The following is a 25,712-nucleotide window of genomic DNA, read 5'->3' on the forward strand; positions in this document are numbered from 1 at the left end:
TATATAGACAGAAATCAGGGAAATATGGGTGGCAATGGATTTTAAGGGTGCATGATAATGGTAGGAGGAATATAAAGCTGGATCAAGCTGAATTTATTGATATGGGCCCACTGAACAGAGATTCTGCATTCAATGTAATAGGTTGAGGTGTTAGAAAAGGCATTAACAGTTAGTTTGGATGGTTAGCTGAAAAATGGATCAAAAAGTGGCCAACATCACCTGAGGTTGAAATGCCAGAACTGCATAATTTAGAGGAGGGGATCCAAAAGCTTAGAGAGATTGGAATGTTAGAGTGGATTGATCATGGAAAACCTGCTCATACAACCTAGGAGTGTCCAGAGGATGCACCTTTTACCAGAACTGTGAGAAATACTTTTGTGAGACTATCTCCATCATCCCTGAAGAGCTCTGTAGTTGCCCTTCTCTGTAGCTCAGATATTACTGTGGGAACTGCTGTCACTGAGCTGGAATCCTTAAACACAACAGGGATGATCAGATCCCAAGTTGACAGAAACCAGGTAGCAGCACTTAATCACCAAAGACAAGATGCACATGGCTATCTTAATGGACAGCACACTGGGAGCAGGAGTCAAAATAATATGACTCGCAAAGACTTATTGTGTTGGCTAGTAGATCATGGGGTACCTAGAAGTATAATAGATGGGCAGTCTACTGAATTTTTGTTTGAGCTATAGAAGCAGAAGAGTTCTAGGTAAAGTGAACAGATGTCTAACCTGAATTACAAAAACAGAAAATCATGGCCCCTTAATCAATTTCCAGATTTGAGAGTGTTTATAGCCCCTTGAATGAGGGGGAGACCAGGTCCCTTTGGGAGATGACCCTGTTACACTGCCACAAATTTATACTGTTAATCTTCCTCTAAGCCTTCCCAAGGAGACTGGCATTTTAACAGGGAAACTGTGCACTGGGGAAAAGGAAATGATCAGGTATTTCAGGGATTATTAGATACTGGTTCAGAAGTACCATTAATTCCAGGGGACCCAAAACATCACTCTGGTCTACCAATCAGAGTGGGGGCTTATGGAAGTCAGGGATCAATGGAGTTTTAGCTCAGGTAAATCTCACACTGGGTCCAGTGGGTCCTTGGACCCATTCTATAGTTATTTTCCCAGTTCCAGATGCATAATTGGAATAGACATATTGAGCAGCTGGCAGAATCCCCACATTGACTCTCTGACTTGTAGAGTGAATGCTATTATGGTAGGAAACACCAAGTGGAAGCCATTAGAACTGCTCCTACCTAGCAAAATAGTAAATCGGAAGCAATACTGGATTGCTGGAGGGATTGCAGAGATTAGTGCCGCTCTTAAGGACTTAAAGGATACAGGAGTGGTGATACCCACCATATCCCCACTCAATTCTGCTATTTGGCCTATGCAGAAAACAGATGGGTCTTAGAGAATGAGAGTGGATTATCGTTAAGTCAAGCAGGTGGTGACTCCAATTGCAGCTGCTGTTCCAGATGTGGTATCATTGTGTGAGCAAATCAATACATCCCCTAGTACCTGGTATGCAGCTATTGATCTGGTAAATGCTTAGTTTGCTTTTAGCTGGCAATTACAGCAATATACTTTCACTGTCCTACCTCAGGAGTATATCAACTCTCTAGCCCTATGTCATAATCTTGTCTGCAGGGACCTTGATTGTTTCTCCCTCCCACAAGACATAACACTGGTCCATAATACTGATGATACCATGTTGATTGGTCCTAGTGAGCAAGAAGTAGCAACTACTCTACACATATTGGTAATGCACTTGTGTGTCAGATAATGGAAGATAAATTCAACAAAAATACAGGGTTCTTCTACCTCGGTGAAATTTCTAGGTGTCCAGGGTGTGAGGCATGTCGAGATAACCCATAAGTTGCTTCATCTGGCCCCTCTTACAACCAGAAAAGAGGCACAATGCCTAGCTGGTTTATCAGATTTTGGTAAGAACATATTCCTCATTTGGGTGTGTTACTCCAGCCAATTTATTGAGTGAGCAGAAAAGCAGCTAATTTTGAGTGGGGATCTGAACAAGAGGAGGCTCTGTGATAGGTCCAGGCTGCTTTACTAGCTGCTCTGCCACTTGGACCATATGATCCAGCAGATCCAATGGTGCTGGAAGTGTCAATGGCAAAGAGAGATGCTGTCTGGAACGTTTGATAGGCCCCTATAGGAGAATTACAACACAGACCCTTAGAACTTTGGGGTAAGGCCTTACCATCTGTGGCAGATACTACTCTCCTTTTGAAAAACAGCTTTTGGCCTGCTACTGGGCCTTAGCAGAGACTGAACGCTTAACCATGAGCCACTAAGTTACCATGAGACGTGAGCTGCCTGACCCACCAAGCCATAAAGTTGGGTGTGTGCAGCAGTACTCCATCGTAAAATAGAAATGGTATATATGAGATAGGGCAGAGCAGGTCCTGAGGGCACAAGTAAGTTACATGAGGAAGTAGCCTAAATGCCCATGGCCCCCGCTCCTGCCACATTACCTTCTCTTTCCCAGACTAGAGCTATGAGCTCTCGGGGAGTTCCTTACAGTGAACTGACTGAGGAAGAGAAGACTCAGGCCTGGTTTACAGATGGTTCTGCATGATATGCAGGTATCACTTGAAAGTGGACAGCTGCAGCACTACAATCCTTTTTTCGGGATGTCCCTAAAGGACAGTGGTGAGGGGAAATCCTTCCATTGGGTAGAACTTTGAGCAGTGCATCTGGTTGTTCATTTTGCTTGGAAGGAGAACTGGCCAGAGATGTGTCTGTATACTGACTTATGGGCTGTTTCTAATGGTTTGGCTGGATGGTCAGGGACTTGGAAAAGCTTGATTGGAAAATTGGTGACAAAGAGGTCTGGGGAAGAGGTATGTGGATAGACCTTTCTGAGTGGGCTAAAAACATGAAGTTATTTGTATCCCATGTAAATGTCCACCAGAGGGGACTTCAGCAGAGGAAGGTTTTAATAATCAAGTGGATAAGATGGCCTGTTCTGTGGGTACCAGTCAGCATAAAGTTGGGTGTACGCAGCAGCACTCCATCAGGAGTTTCTCCAGCAACTCCTGTCATTGTCCAATGGGCTCATGAACAAAGTGGTCATGGTGGTAGGGATGGAGGTTATGCATGGCCTCAGCAACATGGACTTCCACTCATCAAGGCTGACATGGCTACAGCCACTGCTGAGTGCCCAACCTGTTGGCAGCAGAGACCCACACTCAGCCCCTGATGTGGCACCATTCCCTGAGGGGATCAGCCGGCTATATGGTGGCAGATTGATTACATTGGACCATTTCCATCATGGAAGGGCAGCGATTTGTTCTAACTGTAACAGACACATACTCTGGATATGGGTTTGCTTTTCCTGCACACAATACTTCTGCCAAAACTACCGTCCTTGGACTTACAGAATACCTTATCTATCATCATGGTATTCTACACAGCATTGCTGCTGATCAAGGAACCCACCTCACAGCAAATGAAGTGTGGGAATGGGCACACACTCATGGAATTATCTGGTCTTGCCATGTTCCCCATATTCAGAAGTAGCTGGATTGACAGAACAATGGAATGGCCTTTTAGAAACTCAATTATGGTGCCATTGAGGTGGCAATTCTTTGCACGACTGGGATGATGTTCTCCAGGAGGCTGTGTATACTATGAATCAGCATCTACTGTATGGTGCTGCTTCTCCCATAGCCAGGATCCATGGATCCAGGAACCAAGGGGTGGAAAGCAGTCCCACTCACTATTACCCCTAGTAATCCACTAGGAAAATTTTTGATTCCTGTCCCTGCAACCTTGAGCTCTGCTGGTCTATAGTTTTACTTCCAGAGTGGGGAGTGCTTCTACCAGGAGAAACAACAATGATTCCATTGAACTGGAATCTAAGACTGCCACCTGGTCACTTTGGGCTACTCATACCCCTTGATCAACCAGCCAAGAAGGGGATTATTTTACTGGCTGGGATGATTGATCCTGACTGTCAGGGGGAAATAGGACTGCAACTACTCAATGGAGGTAGATTAGCGTTTCCCTAGAATATAGGAGATCCCCTAGGGCATCTTGGTACTACTATGCCCTGTGAATAAAATCAATGGAAAACTGCAACAACCCAATTCAGGCAGGACTACTTGAAGGTTTCAGCTACTACACCAGGCAAAGCATCTCAGAAGTGCTTGCTGAAGGTAAAGAGAACATGGAATGGGTAGTGGAAGAAGGTAGTAATAAATATGAACTAAGACCATGTGATCAGTTACAGAAATGAGGACTGTCATGGTATTAATATTTCTTCCTTGCTTTGTTATTAGTATCTATGCATTTATACACAAATCAAATATCTTTGTTTTCCTCTTTATTTTATTCCCTTTATCATATGACAAAAGCTGTTTTGTTCATATTATAGCATTTAAGTTGCAAGATATCAAGTTTAAGAGTAAATATTACCCAAGGACTTGCACCCTATTCTGGAGAGATTTAATGTGTTTACAGTTGTATGTGCGACAGTTCAGTTTTGTTAGGCAAGGAAAAAGTGCGTCTGCTATTGTTTTCTATTTAGAGATTAAATTTGGTTTAAGGGGATGTGTATAGCTGCCAAGTTGACAAGGGGTGGACTTTCATGGTCAGGTTGATGTGTCAACTTGGCCAGGTGGTGGTGCCTGGTTGTGTGGTTGGGCAAGCGCTGGCCTGTCTGTTGTGGTGAGGACATTTCATGGACTTAAGTCATGACCGTGTTGGCTGAATGAACAGTATCTTCTGCAATGAGTGACAATCTAATCAGAGGAAGGCTTTTAAGGAGGATTCAGAAAAGACAATCACTCTTCCTGCTTTAGCCAGCCAGCCTCTCCTGAGAGTTTGTTGAGGACCTTCACTGGAGCTGCCAGTTTGTGGCCTGCCCTACAGATCTTGGATTCTTATTTCCCCCAGTTCCAGCCAGCCTCTTCTGAGAGTTTGCTGAGGACCTTCATTGGAGCTGCTAGCTCATAGCCTGCCCTACAGACCTTGGACTCTACATCCTCATGGTAATATAAGACAATTTTATAAATTTTATATTTACAGACATCTCCTGCTGATTCTTTTTCTCTAGAGTTCTCTAGTTAACACAGTAAGGGTAATTCCCTAAAGGGTATATCTTCCCTCAAGAAAAGGGGCATCCTGCCCAGCTCAAGTGGCTGCCTCCTTCAGGGAATTCAGGCTCCAGTGTATGGAAAACAGAAGCAACCTAAGCTTACTTCCTACCTAAGCCTCTTTCTCAACCACATCACTTCAGGGAGAGGCTGCTGAGAATTAAAGACACCACATCACTTTACCCTGGCGGGAAGCTGTGGGCTGACAAATGCCACATGTAGGGCAGAATAGGAAAAGCATAGTCTAGAGGCCTCATAGGAATGTTTAACAACCTGCTGGATCTCACCCACAGGAAAACCTGATACTGGTTACAATCTCCTTCTGAGTTATGGGTCTGTCTGGTTTGGGAAAATCTGACTGGGGTCAATCATATCTGAGGAGACCCTCTTTAAAAAAAGGTTCCATATAGGCATGGCAAGAATTAGAAAACAGGAGCTGAAAAATTATGATTGGTTAAACAGAAGCTATGTTAGAGGTCTAAAATAAGTTGAACTGAATGCCAAAGAACATATAGAACAAAGCCAAACAACAAGAAAATACTAGGTAAAAGAGTAAAAGTGACCTCCAGAATAAACTAATTAAGGAAATCAAATTCATGGACACAAGCAGAAAATAACGTGTCACACCAGGAAAACAGAAGATATGGCCCAGTCAAAAGAATAAACCAATATTTCACAAGATAAGGAGTTGCAACACCTAATTAAGGATTTCAAACAGACATTTCAAACACACATGTTTGAAATCAACGAGCTCAGGGAAGATACGGCAAAAGGGTTGGAGGATATAAAGAAGGCTCTGGGTGAACATAAAGAAGAACTTGAAGGTTTGAAAAAACAAATAGCAGAACTTATGGGAATGAAAGCCACAATAGAAGAAATGAAAAAAAATGGAGACCTATAACAACAGATTTGAAGAGGTAGAAGAAAGGAGTAGTGAACTAGAAGACAGAACATTTGAATTCCTAAAAAAAAAAAAGAAAAGATAGGGAAAAATTGGAAAAATATAAGCAAGGTCTTAGGGAACTGAATGACAACATGAAGTGTGCAAATGTACACTTTATGAATGTCCTAGAAGGAGAAGAGAAGGGAAAAGAGGCAGAAAGACTAATGGAGGAAATGATCATTCAAAACTTCCCATCTTATATGAAAGACATAAAATTACAGATCCAAGAAGTGCAGCATATCCCAAACTGAGTAGATACCAAAGAAACTTCTCCAAGACATTTACTAAGCAGATTGTCAAATGTCAAAGACAAAGAGAGAATTTTGAAAGCAGCAAGAGAAAAGTGATCTATCACATACAAGGGAAGCTTGATAAGACTATATGCAGATTTCTCATCAGAAATCATGGAGGTGAAAAGTGAGTGGTATGATATATTTAAGATTCTGAAAAAGAAAAACTGCCAACCAAGAATTCTAGAACCAGAACTCCTTTGGTTTTTGACTGGGCCATGTCTTTCAAAAATGGGGGGCAGTTTAAAATATTTTCAGACAAACACTAACTGGGAGAGATCTGTGACTAAGAGATTGGCTCTACAAGAAATACTAAAGGGAGCACTACAGGAATATAGGAAAAGACAAGAGAAGAGGTCTGGAGGAAAGAGTGTAGAAGTGAAGACTGTCTGTAAAGCTAAAATGGAATAAAATAAGATATGGCATATAAAATCCAAAAGACAAAATGGTAGAAGAAAGTACTGCTGCCTTTGTATTCTCTCTCCCTCTCCCAACATGGCAGCCTCAGTGAAAAAGAAGAATAAGAAGGGGAAGACTATTTCCTAACAGACTTCCTGGCTGAGGATGGGGGGACTGTTGGAGGAAGCACCTATGTTCCCAAACCAATCAGGTGGGCTGATGAAACAGATGACTTGGAAGGAGATGTTTCAACCACATGGCACAGTAATGATGACGATGTATATAGGGCACCTCCAATTGACCGTTCCATCCTTCCCACTGCTCCATGGGCCACTCAGGAATCCAATATCGACCAGAGCGCTCTTCCCAAATCACTACCCTACACTGCATTTCTAGGGAACCTGGCCTATGATGTGACAGAAGATTCCATTAAGGAATTCTTTAGAGGATTAAATATTAGTGCAGTGTGTTTACCACATGAACCCAGCAATCCGGAAAGGTTGAAAGGTTTTGGTTATGCCGAGTTTGAGGACCTGGATTCCCTGTTCAGTGCCCTGAGCCTCAACAAAGAGTCTCTAGGTAACAGGAGAATTCGAGTTGATCAGGACACTGCTGATCAAGCACAGGATAAAGACAGAGACAATCATTATTTGGCTGTGACAGAAATCGAGATTCTGACAAAACAGATACAGACTGGAGGGCCTGTTCTGCCACAGACAACTTTGATGACTACGCACCTAGAAGAGGTGACGATAACTTTGGGGACAAGTATCATGATCATTATGACTCAGACCAGTATTGTGACGGATATCGTGATGGTTATTGTGACGGCCCATGCTGGGATATGGATCGTTTTGGGGGCCAGGATCACTATGATGACTGAGGCAGTAGAGACTATGATAGAGGCTATGACTCCAGGATAGGTAGCAGTATAAGAGCACTTGATAGAGGGTACCAAAGGGATGATGACCACAGAGGAGATGGGGACTACTATGAAGACTGATACAACAGACATGATGATTGGTTGTGGAGCTCTAGAGATGATTACTCTTGAGATGATTATAGGCATGATGATAGAGGTCCCTCCCAAAGACCCAAACTGAATCTAAAGTCTTGGAGTATTCCTAAGGAAGATGATCCCTCTGCTAGCACTTCCCAGTCAAGTTGAGCAACTTACATCTTTGGAGGGGCAAAGCCTATAGACACAGCTGCTAGAGAATGGGAAGTAGAAGAGTGGCTATAAAAGGAATAGGAGAAATTGCAAGTGATCAGGATGAGCCCAAACGAGAGCCTCAGGAAAGACACCCAGGTTGGCAAAGTGAAGAGACTCAGGAATGGGAATAGTCAAGGACAGGAAGTGAGCCATTGCAGACTGGCATTCTGCCACATCTGGGAGAAGTAAGTCAGATCAGGATGCATGAAGAAGAGAAAGCAAGAAATCTCTGGAAAATGAAACACTCAGTAAGGAAGAAGACTGCCATTCTCCAACTTCTAAGCCTCCCAAATCTGATCAGCCTCTAAAGGTAATGCCAACCCCTCCACCAAAGGAAAATGCTTGGGTGAAGCAAAGTTCTAATCCTCTTGCTCAGTTTCAGAGTTCAGACACAGAGCAGCAATCTCCTACAAGTAGTTGTGGAAAAGTACCTTCAGTTCAACCTTCTGAGGAAGGATGAGCAAGAAAAGCAGATGAAAACAAAGTAGATGGGGGTGAGCATCCCAAAAGGCTAAAGTGGGAACTCCATCTGTGGCCCAGGAGGTGGAGGGAGAAAAGACCACTGGAAGGAGTCTGATAGGAAAGATGGCAGAAAGGATCAAGACTCCAGATCCGCACCCGAGACAAAGAAAACTGAAGAAAATCCAGCCTTTAATTTCAGTTCTGTAAGCAAGTATGCTGTTCTGACAGTTGATGGTGAAGATGAAAATGAGGGGGAGGATTACACTGACTAAACCTCTACATACTTTCTCCTAGTCTCACTCCATCCTGGAACATTCAAGAGCAAATCAAACCTCTATCCAGACAAGACAAAATAAAACATGCCATCTCCTGGCGACCTTTCTTGATCTTTTTTTAAATGAAATGAAATTTTTTTGCATGCAAACTAACTGGTGTTATCACCAGTGTAGCCAGAGAGAAAGAGACACAGAGCTTTTAAAGGGAAAGTTGTGTATTTTTGACAATGTGCAGTTGCCTCTGTGATTTGTGCCTAGGGACCCCCCATTTAGCAGAAATAGTAATGACAGTGATTCAGTGTCTGGAATCTGGTTGGACAGTAGGGCAGGTATAAGAAAGAGTATGAGATTTCTACCTTTTAAGTCTTACCATCCTATTGTGGTATATATGAATTTTGAAAGATCACCTAAATAAATTTTCCATCCTTGGAAAGATAGGTTAAATAGTCTCTGAGGTCATTTTTGTCTCCAGGAGGCTGCCAGCCCCTCTTCTTAATTTAATTCTGAGCTTAAGGGCCAGCCTAGGGGGGATTGCTTCATTTTACCCCACAGAGGGGTAGTTGGGAGTGAGTCCAAAGGCCATGAAAGAATAGGACTGCTCTGTGACCAAATTAAATGGGAAAGACATGATTTGAAAAGAAGGTTTGGGAGGTGATGGATTATTGTACACCAAATAATAGGGAAAAGATAATAGGGAAATGGTATGCTCTTCAATAAACACATATACGGTTATTTCCTAGAGCAGGAAGTACTTAAGGGTCATGGGAATTCCCAGGTCTTTTATGTGTCCTGATTTTGCTCTTTCTAAACACCATCCTATATATTCACATTCTTTTGAAACCTTGAGCTTTAAGAATTGAGTCTCATTATCATTGCCCTGTGTGCCTTATACTACTTTTTACTATCACCTCCCACAAAACTGCTTCTATTTAAGTTACATACCTAATCTCTTATATATTTTATATCTCAGCCACTGGGAGTGGTCAGTTGAGGAATCATTGTTTTTCTCAAGCAAATTGGCTCCTTGAAGTCCTGACTCTCCTTCCCTCCATCCGTTTCTGCTCCTTCTTCTTTGACCCTTTTTACAGGTCAGAAAACTCCAGAATTAATGGCCTTGGATGGCAAATAAGGGTGGACAAATAAGGACAGTTAAATTCTTCCAATCTTGATTGGCTTATTTTTACTTCATTTTTTTTATTAGTTTCCTCCTCTCTCTACTGAAATTCCAGTTTGGGTTTATAACGTGGCCTAGAACCAATGTGTATGTGCGTTTTTGTTTTGTTCTTTTTTTAGGCTTCCCTTGAAAGAGTAAATGATGAAGAACGCTGAAAAAAAAAAGCGAGTACTACCTTTATAGTAATAACATTAAATGTTAATGGATAAACTCAGCAATCAAGAAGACATAGACTGATAAAAATGGATTAAAAAACAGGACCCATCTATATACTGTCTACAAGAGATTCACTTTAGACCCAAGGATAAAAAGAGATCAAAAGTGAAAGGTTGGAAAATGACACTTTATGCAAACAACAACAGAAAACAGTGGGGATAGCTATACCGATAGCTGATAAATTAGACTTCAAATGTAAAACAATTAAAAGGGACAAAGAAGGACAATACGCATTAATAAAAGGAACAATTCATCAAGAAGACATAACAATCATAAATATTTATACATCAAGCCAGAGTGTCCCAAAATACATGAAGCAAACATTGACAACACTGAAGAGAGAAGTAGATATCTCTACAATAATAGTTGGAGTCTTCAATTCACCAATATCAATGGATAGACTATCAAGACAGAGGGTCATAAGGTAACAGAGATTTTGAACAGTATGATAAATGAACTAGACTTAACACTGATTTAAAGAACATTACACCCTACAAAAGTAAGGTATATTTTTCTCAAGTAGTCATGGATTATCTCAAGGATAAACATATGCTAGATCACAAAGCAAGACTCAATAAATTTTTAAAGATTGAAATTATACAAAGCACTTTCTTGGATCATAATAGAAGGCAGTTGGAAATAATTAACAGGCAGTGGGCCAGATAATTCACAAATATATGGAGGCTAAATAACACATTCTGAAACAACCAGTGGGTCAAGGAAGAAATTATGAGAGAAATCAGTAACTATCTCAAGGCAAAGGAAACACAATATATCAGAACTTATGGATGGAGCAAAGGAGGTGCTGAGAGGGAAATTTATTGCCCTAAATGCCTATATTAAAAAATAAGATAAAAAATCTAGGAATTAACTGTTCACCTGGAGGAATGAAAGAAAGAACAGCAAACTAACTCCAAAGCAAACAGAAGGAAAGAAATAAGGAAGATTAGAGGAGGAATAAATGAAACAGAATATAAAAATGACAGAGAAAAATCAACAAAATCAGAAGTCGGTTCTTTAAGAAAATCAATAAAATCATGGATTCTTAGCTAGGCTGAAAAAAAAAGGGAAAAAAGGGAGAGGATACAAATAAATAAAATCAGAAATGGGAGAGAGGACATAACCACTCGCCCAACAGAAATAAATGAGGTAATAAGAGGTTACTATGAATAACTATATGCTAATAAACTAGAAAATGTAGATGAATGGAGAACCTCTTAAAAAAGCATGAATAACCAACAGTGACTCAAGAAGAAATGGACAACTTCAACAAACCAAAACAAGTAAAGAGACTGAATTAGACATCAAGAAGGTGTCAAAAGAGAAAAATGCAGGACCAGATGGCTTCACATGGGAATTCCACCAAGGATTCAATAAGGAATTAGTACCAATCCTGCTCAATCTCTTCAAAAAATTGTAGAACGGGGAAAGTTACCTAACTCATTCTATGAAACCAACATCACCCTAAAACCAAGGCCTTGAAAAGATACTACAAGAAAAGAAAATTAAAGACCAATTTCTTTAATGAATATAGATGTAAAAGTCCTCAACAAAATACTTGCTAATCAAATCTAACAACACATTAAAAAAATTATATACCATGACCAAGCGGGATTTATTAATTGATTAATTAATTTGTGGTTCAGCACAAGAAAATCAATTAATGTAATATACCACATCAAGAAGTCCAAGCAGAAAAGACCACATGATCAATTTGATCAATGCAGAAAAGGCATTTGACAAATTTCAACATTCTTTCTTGATGAAAACACTTTAAAGGATATGTTCAAAGAAATAAAAGGGAGCTTTCTCAACACGATAAAGGGAATATATGAAAAATCCATGGCTAACATATTCAATGGGGAAAGATTGAAAGCATTCCCTCTAAGATCAGGAACAAGACAAAGATGCCCACTGTCAGCACTGTTATTCAACACTGTGCTGGAAGTTCTAGCCAGAAAAATTAGACAAATAAAGAAAGAAAGAAAGAAAGGACATTCAAATTGGAAAAGAAAAAGTAAAATTCTCACTGTTTGCAGATGACATGATACCATATGCCGAAAATCCCCCAAAAATCTACAGCAAAGCTACTAGAGCTAATAAATAAGTACAGCAAAGTGGCAGGGTACAAGATCAACACCCAAAGATCAGTAGTGTTTTTATACACTAGCAATGAGAAATGTGAGGAGGAAATCAAGAAAAAATTCCATTTATAATAGCAACCAAAAGAATAAAATATTTAGGAATAAATTTTATCTAAGAACACAAAAGACCTATATACAGAAAATTATAAGAAATTGTTAAAAGAAATCAAGGAAGACCTGAATAGATGGAGGGGCACACCATGTTCATGGATCCGAAGACAAAATATAATCAGGATGTCAATTCTACCTAAACTGATTTATAATTCAATGCAATCCCAATTAAAATCCCAACAGCTTCCTTTTCAGAAAGAGATACACCAATAACCAAATTGGTTATTTCCAAATTTGGTTTAGAAAGGCAGAATAGCTAAAAATATCTTCAGAAAGAAAAATGAAGTGGGAGGTCTCTCGCTATCTGACTTTAAAGCATAGTACAAAGCTACAGTGGTCAAAACAGCATGGTACTGACATAAAGATCGATACACTGACCAATGGAACAAATTGAGTGTTCAGAAGTAGAACCTCTCATCTACAGACAATTTATCTTTGATAAGGTGGTCAAGTCAATCCAAGTGGGACAGAGCAGCCCCTTCAATAAATGGTGTTTCGAGTATTGGATATCCATATGCAAAAAAAATGAAAGAAGACCCATACTCACACTCTGTACAAAAATAAACTCAAAATGGATGAAAGACCTACACGTTAGAGCTAAGACAATAAAACTTTTAGAAGAAAATGTAGGGAAATATGTTATACATTTTGTGATAGGAGGTAGTTTCCTAGATCTTACACTCAAAGTGTGAGCAGCAAAAAAAGAAATAGACAAATGGGATCTCCTCAAAATTAAATACTTGTGTGCTTCAAAGAACTTTGTCAAAAAAGTAAGAATGCAGTCTACACAATGGGAGACAATATTTGGAAACCACATATCAGATTAATTTCTAGAATACATACAGAGATTCTACAACTGAAAATAAAAAAGACAAACAACCTAAATTAAAAATGGGTAAAAGAGATGAACAGATGTTTTTTCAGAAGAGGAAATACAAATGACTAAAAGTCATATGAAAATATGCTCACTGGCTATTAGGGAAAGGAAAATTAAAACCACAATGAGATATCATCTCACACCCACTAAGAATGGCTATTATCAAAAAAAGAAACAGAAAACAACAGTGCTGGCAAGGATGAAGAGAAAGAGGCACACTTATTCACTGTTAATGGGAATGTAGAATGGTACAATTGCTCTGGAAGGCAATTTGGCAGTTCTTCAGGAACCTAAGTACAGAACTGCCATATTATCCATCAATCTCATTACTAGGTATATATTCAGAGGAACCTAAGGCAAGGACACAAACAGACATTTGCACACTGATGTTTATAGCAGCATTAGTCATGATTACCAGGTGATGGAAACAGCCCAAATGTCCATCAACAGACGAGTGGCTAAACAAGTGGTGGTATATACATACAATGGACTGTTACACAGCTGTAAGACAGAATAAAGTCATGGAGCATGTAACAATGGGGAGGAATCTTGAAGAAATTACACTGAGTGAAATTAGCCAGAAGCAAAAGGACAAATACTGTATGGTCTCACTAATATGGATTAATGAGTGAAAACTGAGAGTTAAGATTAAGAACACAGGTTACCAGGAGATAGAAAGAGGGTAGAGATTGGGCATTTGGTGCTGCAGGAGTACAGAATGTGCAAGAGAACTGATTCAGAAATGGATAGCACAGTACTATCTGATGGCAGCACAATAATATAAAGTACATTGAGTGAAACTGAATATGAGTAGGGCTGGGGGCATGTATGACCCCAGGAAGAAAGATAGAGGATAAAGACTGAGACTGTTTAACTTAGGTATGCCTAGAGTAGACAATGATAGTGATAAAATGTACAAATATAAGAACATTTTTGCATGAGAGAGAACAAATTAATGTAAACATGGCAATGTGTTGAAAATTGGATGGCATGCAGGAAAAAATATGCCTGCTAAGGTCTATAATAAACAGTAAAATTGTAATAGACTTCCATTGAATATAACAAAGGCAATATGCCAAAACTAAATGTCACTAAGGGGGAAATATGAGGGTGTGGTATGGGATTCTTTGCAGAAGAGAAGGAAATGTCCTCACAAAGGTGGTGGTGGTGAAGGCATGGCTATGTGATTATAGGGGAACCAGTGAGTTTTTTACTTAGGTTGGATTGTATGATGTGTGAATAAAACAGTTTAAAAATGAAAAAAAAAAGTCAATGGAAAATACAACAACCTCATCCAGGCAGGATTACTAATAGCACATTACTCTTCATGAATGAAGGTCTGGGTCGCCCCATGAGGCAAAGTCCCATGACGGGCCTGCTAAGAGTAAAGGCAATATGGAATGGGTAGCAGAAGAAGGTAGTTATAAATATGAGCTACAACCACATGATCAGTTGCAGAAATGAGGACTGCAATGATTTTAATTATTGCATCCTTGTTTGTCATGTTTATGTGTGTCTGTGTATAGCAAATATCTTTTTTCTTCTCTCTCTTACATCTCTATCATATAATGCGATATGTATTAAGTTTATGTCATAATATTTAAGTGACAGGATAACAAGGGTTAGAGTGAATATCACCCGCCAAAGACTTGCAGCCTCCTCTGAGGAAAGTATTACTGCTTTTCCAATTGTACACAGGACAAGTGAATTACGTTAAGTAAATGTATGACTATGTTATTTTATTAGAGATTAAATATAGCTTAAGGAGATCTGTATAAGTGTAAAATTGACAAGGGATCATCTGCGATGGCTAATTTCATATGTCAATATGGCTAGGTTATGATGTCCAGTTGTTTGGTGAAGCAAGCGATGGCCTGATTGCTACTTTAAAGTCATTTTGTAGATGGATTTACAGCACTAGTTAGGTGATTGTATCTTTGGTTGACTGCATCTACAATCAACAAAGGCAATGATGACAGTCTCCTCATCTAATCAGTTAGAGATCTTAAAGCAAGAACTGAGAATTTAAAGATTCAGAAAATTTTTCCATCTCCACTATAGTCACTCAGCTTATCCTTCAGAATTCAACATCATTTTCTTCATGACTTTCCAACTTATGGCTACTTCTGGGGAATTCAACTTCACCTCCATCAAGTTTCCAACTTGCATCTGCCCTACAGAATATGGGTTTGTCGATCCCCATGGTTCAGTGAGCCAATTCCTCTATTTCCTAATATTTACTCTCTATCTATCTATACACCCATACCCATACTCATATGTATACCTAACTACCTATCCATCCATCCATTCATCTGTCTTTCCATCCATCCTGTTGGTTCTGTATCTCTGCAGAACCCTAATATACTTGGAAAAGCAGGTGATAAATGGAAGGAAGCATGATTGGGGCTCCTGGGCCCTAATTATGCAATGTTTACTGAGCTTAAAGCCGATTACACAGGTTTTCACTTTGTGAAAACCCAGCCAGCTGTACATACTCATAATTGGTACACTTTTCTGTGTTTGTATTAAACTAAAAAAGTTTACCAAACCAAGAAAAATATTATTCTGCAGATTTCCTGGGAGTGCTGTAACTAAAATATGCATTTTAAATAGTACATGTGCAATCATATTCAGAAATGGGGAATATATAACAAAAGTTTTAGTTGGGACAAATGTTTTGTTCTACCTTTTAGAATTCTTCATACTGCCAGAGTTCAAAGTCTACAACATAACATTTATATTAGAGTATCAGAATCATTAGAATAATACATATAAGCAATAAAATCCTCCCTTGACATTTCTTCCCTCAGATCTTTGATTGTAATAAAGGCATTAATAATAATTATGCTGGAATGATGGGCATAATTCAAGATTTTCCTGGGCAATGTGGGACATGTGTTCACCTTATTTTTAGAGCAAAAATTCCTTAAAAGGTCGACTATCATGGTTACCTTTATTATCTTATTTTATATATATTTTTGATTAATTCTAAAAAATGATTTTTGACCCACTATTTAACTGGAGTTACTCTTATCAAATCTTATCAAATGCAACAGTTGACTGTCCTTAAGTCAGTGAACCTCTCAGCAGGATTTGAAACACCCTGTTCATTTGGATGTCAGGACGGCTGTCATGGTCAGTTTCATGTGCCAACTTGGCCAGGTGGTGGTGTCCAGTTGTTTGGTTGAGGAAGCACTGAACTGTCTGTTGTTATGAGGACATTTTCATGGACTTAAATCATGACCATGTTGGCTGCATGCACCGTTGATTGCATTTGCAATCAGCTAATGGGAGTGTCTTCTGCAATAAGTGACAATCTAATTACCAGAAGGCTTTTAAGGAGAATTCAGAAGACACACTCTTCCTGCTTCAGCCAGCCAGCCTCTCCTGAGTGTTTGTTAAGGACCTTCATTGGAGCTGTCAATTCAAGGCCTGCCCTAAAGATCTTGGACTCTTACATCCCCACGGTTGCCCAGCCAGCCTCTCCTCAGAGTTCATAGAGGACCTGCATTGGAGTTGCCAGCTCACGGCCTGTCCTACAGATCTTGGACTCTTATATCCCCACAGTTGCCCAGACAGCCACTCTTCAGAGTTCATCAAGGACCTTCATTGGAGCTGCCAGCTTGTGGCCTGCCCTATAGATCTTGGACTCCACATCACCACAGTTGAGTGAGGCACTTTTACAAATTTTATATTTACAGATAGCTCCTGCTGAATCTGTTTCTCTAGAGAACCCTAGCTAATGCAATGCCTCATTCCCCTTGATACCTACATCTTCTTCCCTGGATCTTCTATTCTCCAACCTGTGAATGTTGGATTACAATCTGTCAACAAGCCCTATTGGTGCCACTGTCCAAATAAAGCCAGAGTAGACCAATTCTCACTACCACCACAACTAACACATCAGTGTGAGCTACCAGGAACCACTACCAGAGCCACTTATCTAGACTCCCTGCTTACCCTCTAAACCCCCTGCAGTCTCATCACCACAAAGCAGCCAGAGTGACCTTTTGTAAAGACCTTAAATCAGAGCACAAGTCATTCCCATGCCTAAATTTTTAGAGGTTTCCTATCAGACTTAAAATGAAATTTAATACCTTGACATTAGATGTTTATCAATGTAAACCAAACCTTTTAAATCTTCTCTCCTATAGAAAGCCTAACAGGGCTGAAAGTAATGCACAAAAATGCAACATTTGCATATTCCAGCCCCTTACTACCTTTTAAACTTCCATCTCCTACCATTTGTAGCTTCACTTATTTCACTTCAGCCACACTGTTATTTTTCACTGTTTCTGTAGCACAATTTAGTCTCAGGGCTTTTACACTCTCTGGAAAGCTCTTCTCCTGGATCTATGCATAGTATTTTCTTTCATATTATTTAAATCTTTGCTCAAATATTTATCTCCTCTGAGGTAACATAACCTTATCAGTTCCATTACTTAGCCTGCATTATTTTCTTCATAGCCTTTAATAGCATCTGATAATAAATTAGTTATCCATTTACTTATTATCTCTCTTGCACACCAAAATATAAGATTCATGAGGGCAGGGATTTTTTTTTATATATCATTATATCCAAATGCTTGGCACATTTATAAATAAACCTTTGATGAATGAATGAATGATGGAACCCCTGTGTGGCTAACAACCACCATTCAATCTAACGCCACCACTTGTATACGCAGTATAATTAGAGAATTTGGATTTTACTTATACCATATCTGAATCCATGTAGTTATACACCACTTCTAAGAGAGTTCATCTTTAAGAGTAGCAATATAAAATTGCAAGTGTTGCTGAATATTATTTTACTCTTCTCCTTGATAACATTAAACCAGAAAGTATTCTAAAATAACTGCCTGCTCCAGCAGTTTCAGTCAATTTTTGACTGAACAAAAATTGAACCTGGAACAGAAAGGGGAAAAAAAAAACAAGTGAACTTTTACTTGTTATATGTTAAGTGTGATGTCTTTCTGTTATTTCATCTGGGTGCCTAAATGATATAGGCCATCTGAATAAAATAAAGGCCAAGCAACTTGTGAATAAAAAGAAATGTAACATCTATGCATTTTATTAAGTGCTGGGTGGTGGGGGAAAGCAATTTGAAGTTTCACTCTGATTTGTCTTTTAACAGGAAGGTTTAAATAATTAATTAAATATTTGGAAGTATCTATATATACATAGGAACACTACACTTATGTACATAACTATTCTTACATTATTTACTACTGCTCCAACTTTCTATTCAAAATAAATGTATATGCCATTCCTGAATTATAAGTTTCAATCCATTTAAACCAAGGACAACTATGAGTTCCAAAATTATTATCCACCACATTATTAATCATGTTTTACTGTATCTGATAGGTCCCTTTCAGAACTTTTTATGCCACATACTCTAAGGATATAATTAAAAATATTAAGTGCCTCCTTTCTAAGAACTTAGCTAATTCTAGGTGAACTTAATAATTCTGAAGACATGATTAACAAATATACTGAAACCTAAGCTCAAAAAAGGATCATATGAGAAATAAACAAGAAACTATTAAAATGAAGGAATGGTACTAAAAATTCATTTCTATCTCATTTTAAAAATATTTGTGTATATTTCTCTATTCTTATCTTTTCTGCTAGCCGAGATAATATGGAGACCTAATTTGATACTTTCCCTCCCGAATCTAAAATAGTGTCCATCAAATAGCAGATGCTCAATAAATATTTGATGGAAGGTGGATGGAAGACTGACAAAATTTTGATTATCTAGGAAAAAAAGGCAAAAGATAGATTATAAAATAATAGTTTATAAGCTAGATTTCCCTTTCAGAGCTCTGAAATGAACTAAAAACATCATAATTATCATTAAAAATAAACTAATTATTGTCTGCTATATTTTATTTAGCAGACAATAATAATTATTACATTAATATATAATATTTATATATTAAATAAATTAAATATTTTACTTTATATATATATATACCTTTATATATTTAGGTATGAGAAAATCATACTCCCTTGAAAGATACGCTTGGATATTCTCAAACATTGTAAAGTTTGTATCAATTCTATTAGAAAAGACAGACTTGAAATTTAGTCTTTTTAACTGATATGTAAATACATAAACTTAATATCCAAGCTAAATTTAAAATTTCATCTTACTATCACTTCCCATTTTATTGAGAAATATGAAAAAAGAAAAAAATTTTGTCATTTGTATCAGACACCTGTATTTCTATTATAACAAATGCTTGAAAGATAAACGCATTTTCTCCAAATTATATATATGGTTTCACTTAATTGCAGAAAACCCAATATTAATCTAGATCTTTACACCATTACTATATAATTTGGGTCAATAAAATTATCCTTGTCAAAACTTACAAGATCATCCATTTCAAAAGTTAGAATATTGCTTTATTCTTGGCCAACCAATAACATCAAACCTTTAATGCCTACATGACTAAAGGCGATTTTGTTATCTCTATCATTCAAGGGCACACTCACAGAAACCAAATCATCCATTTGCACTTGTGACTTGAAGTATGTAAATGAGAAAGCACTGGGATTTTAAGGATCATGGGTTTAAAGTTCAAGTCTATTCTACCTCTAAAACTCTATACTTCCTTGAGTTTTGTTGCATGCACAATAGCCTAAGTAATTGATTTGTAATGGACTCATATAAGGAACTGGAAAAATCATGTATTGCCAGTGTGGAAAATGGGAGTTGTTGACTTGTGAGCATGTACACTGCTAAAAAACAATGTGTAATATAAATATATTTCCATAGTTATTAGTTAAAAGTTAGTATTAAAAATATCAGGAAGAGTGAACACTAGGTGTCAGTGTAAGAAATGGAAAAACACTTAAAAACCTGTTGCTTCCCATCAGGTGTACAACAATGAAATCAAAAACAGCTGTGACTACATTTACTTATAATTGCATAATTCAGTTAACAAGTCAATCTTTCAAACAAAAAAATCCTGTTCCATAACCATCAAGAGTTTAAAATCAGATTAAACTGATAATGAGTTGCAATTGTTTTGAATTTTTCAGCTACATATATAATTTCAGTTTTCTTAAAACATATTTCTTAATACGTATTTTGAAGAATGGTGTAAAAAGTATGTATAAGTCTAGGAGTGTTATACTATGTAAATTAGTAGAAAATAATTGTTTTTCAAAATAATAATGCTGAATTATTATTAAAGGATACCAGATTTTAAGTTTTCCCCATAATTGGAGTCTCCCAAATAAATTTCAAGATATTAGAAGTCAAATGTTTAAAAGGTTAATTGACCTTGTTAAACTGAACTTTGAAATTCATCACTTTTTCTGCATATATGTTATATTTTCACAATAAAACACGTTAAAAAAGTTCATTTACAAAGGAGAATATGAACTTGAGAAGGATGCTTGATTCTCCTGAAATTACAATATCTAGAGATTATTTCTAAAATATGAACACTAACAGTGCTACAAAAATGACCATCCATTAACTCCACAAATATTTCAGATGAAAAGTCTTCTTTATAGAGTTTTCAGGATAAAGACTTAAACATAGGTTTTAAAAAAGATAATTTAAAAGAAGATAAAAGATAATAAAAGGAAAAATTGACATAAAAATAGTGTCTTACAATTTACAAAGTGCTTTCATAGTAAATACCTCATTTCAACCTAATAATCTTGAGATATAGATATTTAATAAATCTTTTTTCATTTTAGCAGAGGGTCATTTGGGGGCTTGAACACTTTCTTCTATCTACACAACTCTCTCTTACCTACCTATTATACATTTCTTTGTTCCTTCTCTCTCAAACTCCACATCAGTATCTACTTAATAATTAATAAATGTTTCCACATGTTTTTCAGCAGCATACTGAGAAACTCTTCATGCAGTATTCTGAAAGGCATTCACGTTTGGGAAAGGAACAAATTCGTACATAAACTGATTATAAATAAAATAAAATTCTTTTATTATAAATTCAAAGACTCATTTAGAATATTCAAGAAGGTGGATTTGCAGGAGAAAAATAAATACTTTTTAGACAATACTGTGATCTTGTTTCAATTTCAATGATAGTTATAAAATGAGAAGGCATGCAATTCTGGAAAAGCTTTAATTTAGACATTTAATTTAGACAGATTATGGTACTGATGAATGATGAGCCTCAGAGTCTGCAGATTTCTTCTCAAGGATATAGTCAGATGAGAACAGACAAGGAAGGAATAGGGAAATTCACACATAATAAAATATATAAACTGATATCTGAGAGTTTCAACCTATCTAAGAATCAGGAATAAGGAGCACAAGTAAAAGAAACAGATGGTGAAATTCTAAAGCAGAAAAGTGGCCCCAGAAACATGTACAGCATATAACTCTTCAAACTCTATTCCTGGCTCTTTAGCGTCTTTGCTCTTTTTGTTACTTCAAATGCCTAGATTTATGATTAAATATTTGTCATTAAATACACTCATGTTTCCGTTACAGATAGTGTGGGTCAGGGCTAGGTCAATTACATACATTATCTCTTATAATGCCCATGCAGACAAACAGATTCAAAGACATTAGGGAATTTGCTTAAGGTTGCATAACTATCAAGATACAAAGCTAAAATCCAAATTTTCTCTAAGAATTTAGAGCCTTCCACTCTACCAGCATTTCCCAACTGATGGTTCACAAATCCTTAGGGATTTTGCAAAGGTAACTGGGGGAATCATACTTAGAACAATGATTAGTAGGTGAGTATACGGCAAACTAGCTGAGATCATATAAATATACTACCATTAAGTATTCCTATCAGTTTTTCACTCAGATAAACACAGCTGTAATGATAAATACAATTATAATATGGTTTTGAATGATTTTATTCTTGATGATACAGCATTTAATTTATACACATAATGGACAATTGTTTACAGATAGTAAATATAAGGAACAAAAGATAATATTTAAAAATTATACTAATTCTGCAAATTTGCCACAATATCCTCCTTCATCAGGGTAAGCTGCATTCACATGAAGGGAAGTTGAATATACTACATCAAGACATTTCTAGTATTTCAAAAATGACACGAATAGGGAATATAGTAACAAATATATGCAATTTAGCTTTCTGTTTACTTGTACCAGAAAGACATTAATTATGCCAAAAGCTTGCCCCAAAATAGCCTTTAACATTTTCTTACAGCCCGTCTTAAAACAAAAAGAAAAAATATAGGTATTTTAAGAAGTCAGTCCATGTTCAAGTATAAAAAGTAAGAATTCTAAAACAGAAAGAAATTTTTGCCTTAGTCTTATAAAAATAAAATTTAATTTATTTAACCTGTTATGTTTCATCCCTCCCTCTCTCAGTAATACTCAATTTCTTCCTCCCTAGTTTCCTGGCTCCCCTTGAGTGATGTCACCACTTTACTTTCAAACAGCTCTCCTTTGCAGACAAACACAGCATCTTCCTGAAAGTATTCCAAAACTCTTCTTTGAACTCTGAGTCTCTCATCAGAGCTTCAAACTCATGTGTCTGAAGTTATCATTTTTCTCCCAACTGTGTCCCTCATCTTGCCCTTTCTGTTTCAATTCATGGTACCATCAATCTCAACTGCTTAGAAATTATATTTGATTTATTATCCCTGATCTTATTTTTACCTCTCCTGCTATGAAATTTTGCAACCATGAAACACTGTACTTTCCAGAAGCTCCACATTGTTTATTTAATTTATGACCCTTCCCCACTGAGTTCAGAACCTGCCATCATGCAACCTATAACTGGTTATATCTCTTGCATAAATACCCCAATAGTCTCCCTCTAACTGACCTGTCCAGCAGTGACATCTTGAGTCTTTCACTATCCTGAATATAATAGCTAGGTTGTTCTTAGCACTTTCCTAAAAATAGGGTTGACTCTGCCACTCCAAAATTTTTAATTGCCCTTACTATCTAGAGAATTACATATAAAATCCTCAGTATGTAATCCAATGGCCTTTAAAATTTGATCCCAAGCTTCTTTTCATTACTTTTTCTGGATATTAAAGAAACACTGCTTTCAATTGGAAACCCATATGGCTTGATCAGAAGTGATTTCATATAAAAACAATGGCTAAATTTAGTTTCTTGGCATGAAATGCAAAAGATATACAATTTATCTATTTAAAAAATATTCTCGACAACATCATTCAAATCCATTCTGAAATCCGAACATAGTTTTAGTTATTAATGGTTACTAAGTGGCTTATTATCCACGCATAAAGACTTAGTTAAAACAAAGAACAATTGGTTTTGAAACTCAAGTGTAAATAAAAGGATAATTTATTAATTATCAGCAGCTCTTTTGGAGAGTAGCCATTTGGTCTTTACTACTGACATGGATGAATAACTTCCTTCTTGCTGTACCAGTAACTTATATTTTTGACTTGCATAAGAAGAGAACAAATAAATTAGATATGTTAGAACTGGGAAACTAAATTCCAGGAGGATAAGAAACTACAGAGGTGGACAATATGGAGCAAAGGTTTGCCAACATTGAAATAGCTGAGAGGCAGGTACGTCTTCTGGAAAACAGGGGATGACCAAATTCTTGAAAAGAGAGGAACTTCCAAACAATTAACAAGCAGAAGCCGAAGTGAAGACACAGTTACAGAAGACAGCAAAGCTTGTACATGGCCGTGGTAGTTAGAGTCAGTTGTCAACTTGACCAGGTGAATGTGCCTAGTTCTGTTGCTGTGGACATGAGCCAATAGTAGGTGAACCTCATTTGTTGCTGATTACATCTGCAGTTGGCTAGGAGGTGTGCATGCTGAAATGAATGACATTTGACTTAATTGGCTGGTGCTTAAATGAGAAAGCACAACATAGCACAGCTCAAGCAGCTCAGTATACCTCATCTCAGCACTCGCAGCTCAGTCCAGGCCTTTGGAGATGCAGAAAGGAATCACCCAGGGGAAAGTTGCTGGAACCCAGAGGCCTGGAGAGAAGGCCAGCAGAGATCACCCTGTGCCTTCCCACATAAGAAAGAACCTCAGATGAAAGTTAGCTGCCTTTCCTCTGAAGAACTAATGAAATAAATCCCCTTTTATTAAAAGCCAATCCATCTCTGGTGTATTGCGTTCCGGCAGCTAGCAAACTAGAACAATGGCATTTACCTTGGATAGACTTTCCTGATAGGAGGGTGAAAGCTCAAGAAACTCTCTGTTTTATCACCACCTTGTTACAAAATCAAGAATCAGACAACTCAAGGAATAAATCCCAGTGTTAACACTTAAAAATATTAAATGTACAGTGTGCAATGAAAGAGTATAAGACAAAGAAACAGAAAAATGATGGCCCACCGAAAGGAAGCATCTACAATCCCAAAAAATACCAACAAAGAAGACAAGAATGCGCACATATTGGACAAAGCATTAAAGAAAATGATCTTGAGGCTCAAGGAGATGAGAGACAGTATAGAGAAAGAACTAAAGCACATCAAGAAAACAATGAATGAGCAATATGAGAATTTTAGTAAAAAGATATTTTAATAAGGAACCATATAGAACTACTGGAGTTAAAGACCACAATAACAGAAATTAAAAATTCCCAGAAGGGTTTCAAGAGCAGAATGGAGCTGGCAGAAGAAAAAAAATCACTGAACTCAAAGACAAGACACTTGAAAATGAGTCAGACAGAGGAGCAGAAAGCAAAAAAGAATTATAAAAAGTGAAAAAAAGCCTTAGGCACTGTTCTAGTTTGCTAGCTGCTGGAATGCAACACACCAGAGATGGATGGGCTTTTAATAAAAGGGGATCTATTTAGTTAAAAGTATATAGTTCTTCAGAGGAAAGGCAGCTAACTTTCAACTGAGGTTCTTTCTTACATGGAAAGGCACAAGGTGATCCCGGCTGGCTTTCTTTCCAGGCCTCTGGGTTCCAACAACTTTCCCCAGGGTGATTCCTTTCTGCATCTCCAAAGGCCTGGGCTGAGCTGTGAGTGCTGAGATGAGGTATGCTGAGCTGGTTGGACTGTGCTACATTAGGCTCTCTCATTTAAGCTTCCAGCCAATGAAAACAAACATCATTCATTGCAGCAGGCACACCTCCTAGCTGACTGCAGATGTAATCAGTGACAGATGAGCTTCACATGCCACTGGCTCATGTCCATAGCAATAGAACTAGGCACATTTACCTGGCCAAGTTGACACCTGAATCTAACTACCACAGGCACCTCTAGGACAACATCAAATGTACCAATATATGCATTATGGGAGTTCCAAAAGGAGAAGAAAGAGAGAAAGAGACAGAAAGAACATACAAAGAAATAATGAGAGAGAACTTCCCAAACTTAGCAAAAGACATGAATATGCACATCTGGGAAACCCAGGGAACACCAAACAGGACAAACATGAAGAAAAGTTCATCCTGTCACATTCTTAACATACTATTGAATCTAAAGGATAAGGAGAGAGTTCTGAGGCTGCAAAAGAAAAGCAACATGTTACGTACAAAAGATTC

General features: G+C 37.6%; 1 protein-coding gene and 1 pseudogene across 6 annotated transcripts in view; one reads left to right on the forward strand and one right to left on the reverse strand.

The window, feature by feature from the left end:
• SUPT3H (SPT3 homolog, SAGA and STAGA complex component) overlaps positions 1-25,712 on the reverse strand; it is a 654,143-nt gene that overhangs the window by 261,539 nt on the left and 366,892 nt on the right. The window lies entirely within an intron of this gene.
• Positions 6,854-8,704, forward strand: LOC143684720 (eukaryotic translation initiation factor 4B pseudogene; annotated as a pseudogene).

The sequence above is a fragment of the Tamandua tetradactyla genome, chromosome 5 (genome assembly GCF_023851605.1).
Source record: "Tamandua tetradactyla isolate mTamTet1 chromosome 5, mTamTet1.pri, whole genome shotgun sequence".
Classification (NCBI taxonomy): domain Eukaryota; kingdom Metazoa; phylum Chordata; class Mammalia; order Pilosa; family Myrmecophagidae; genus Tamandua; species Tamandua tetradactyla.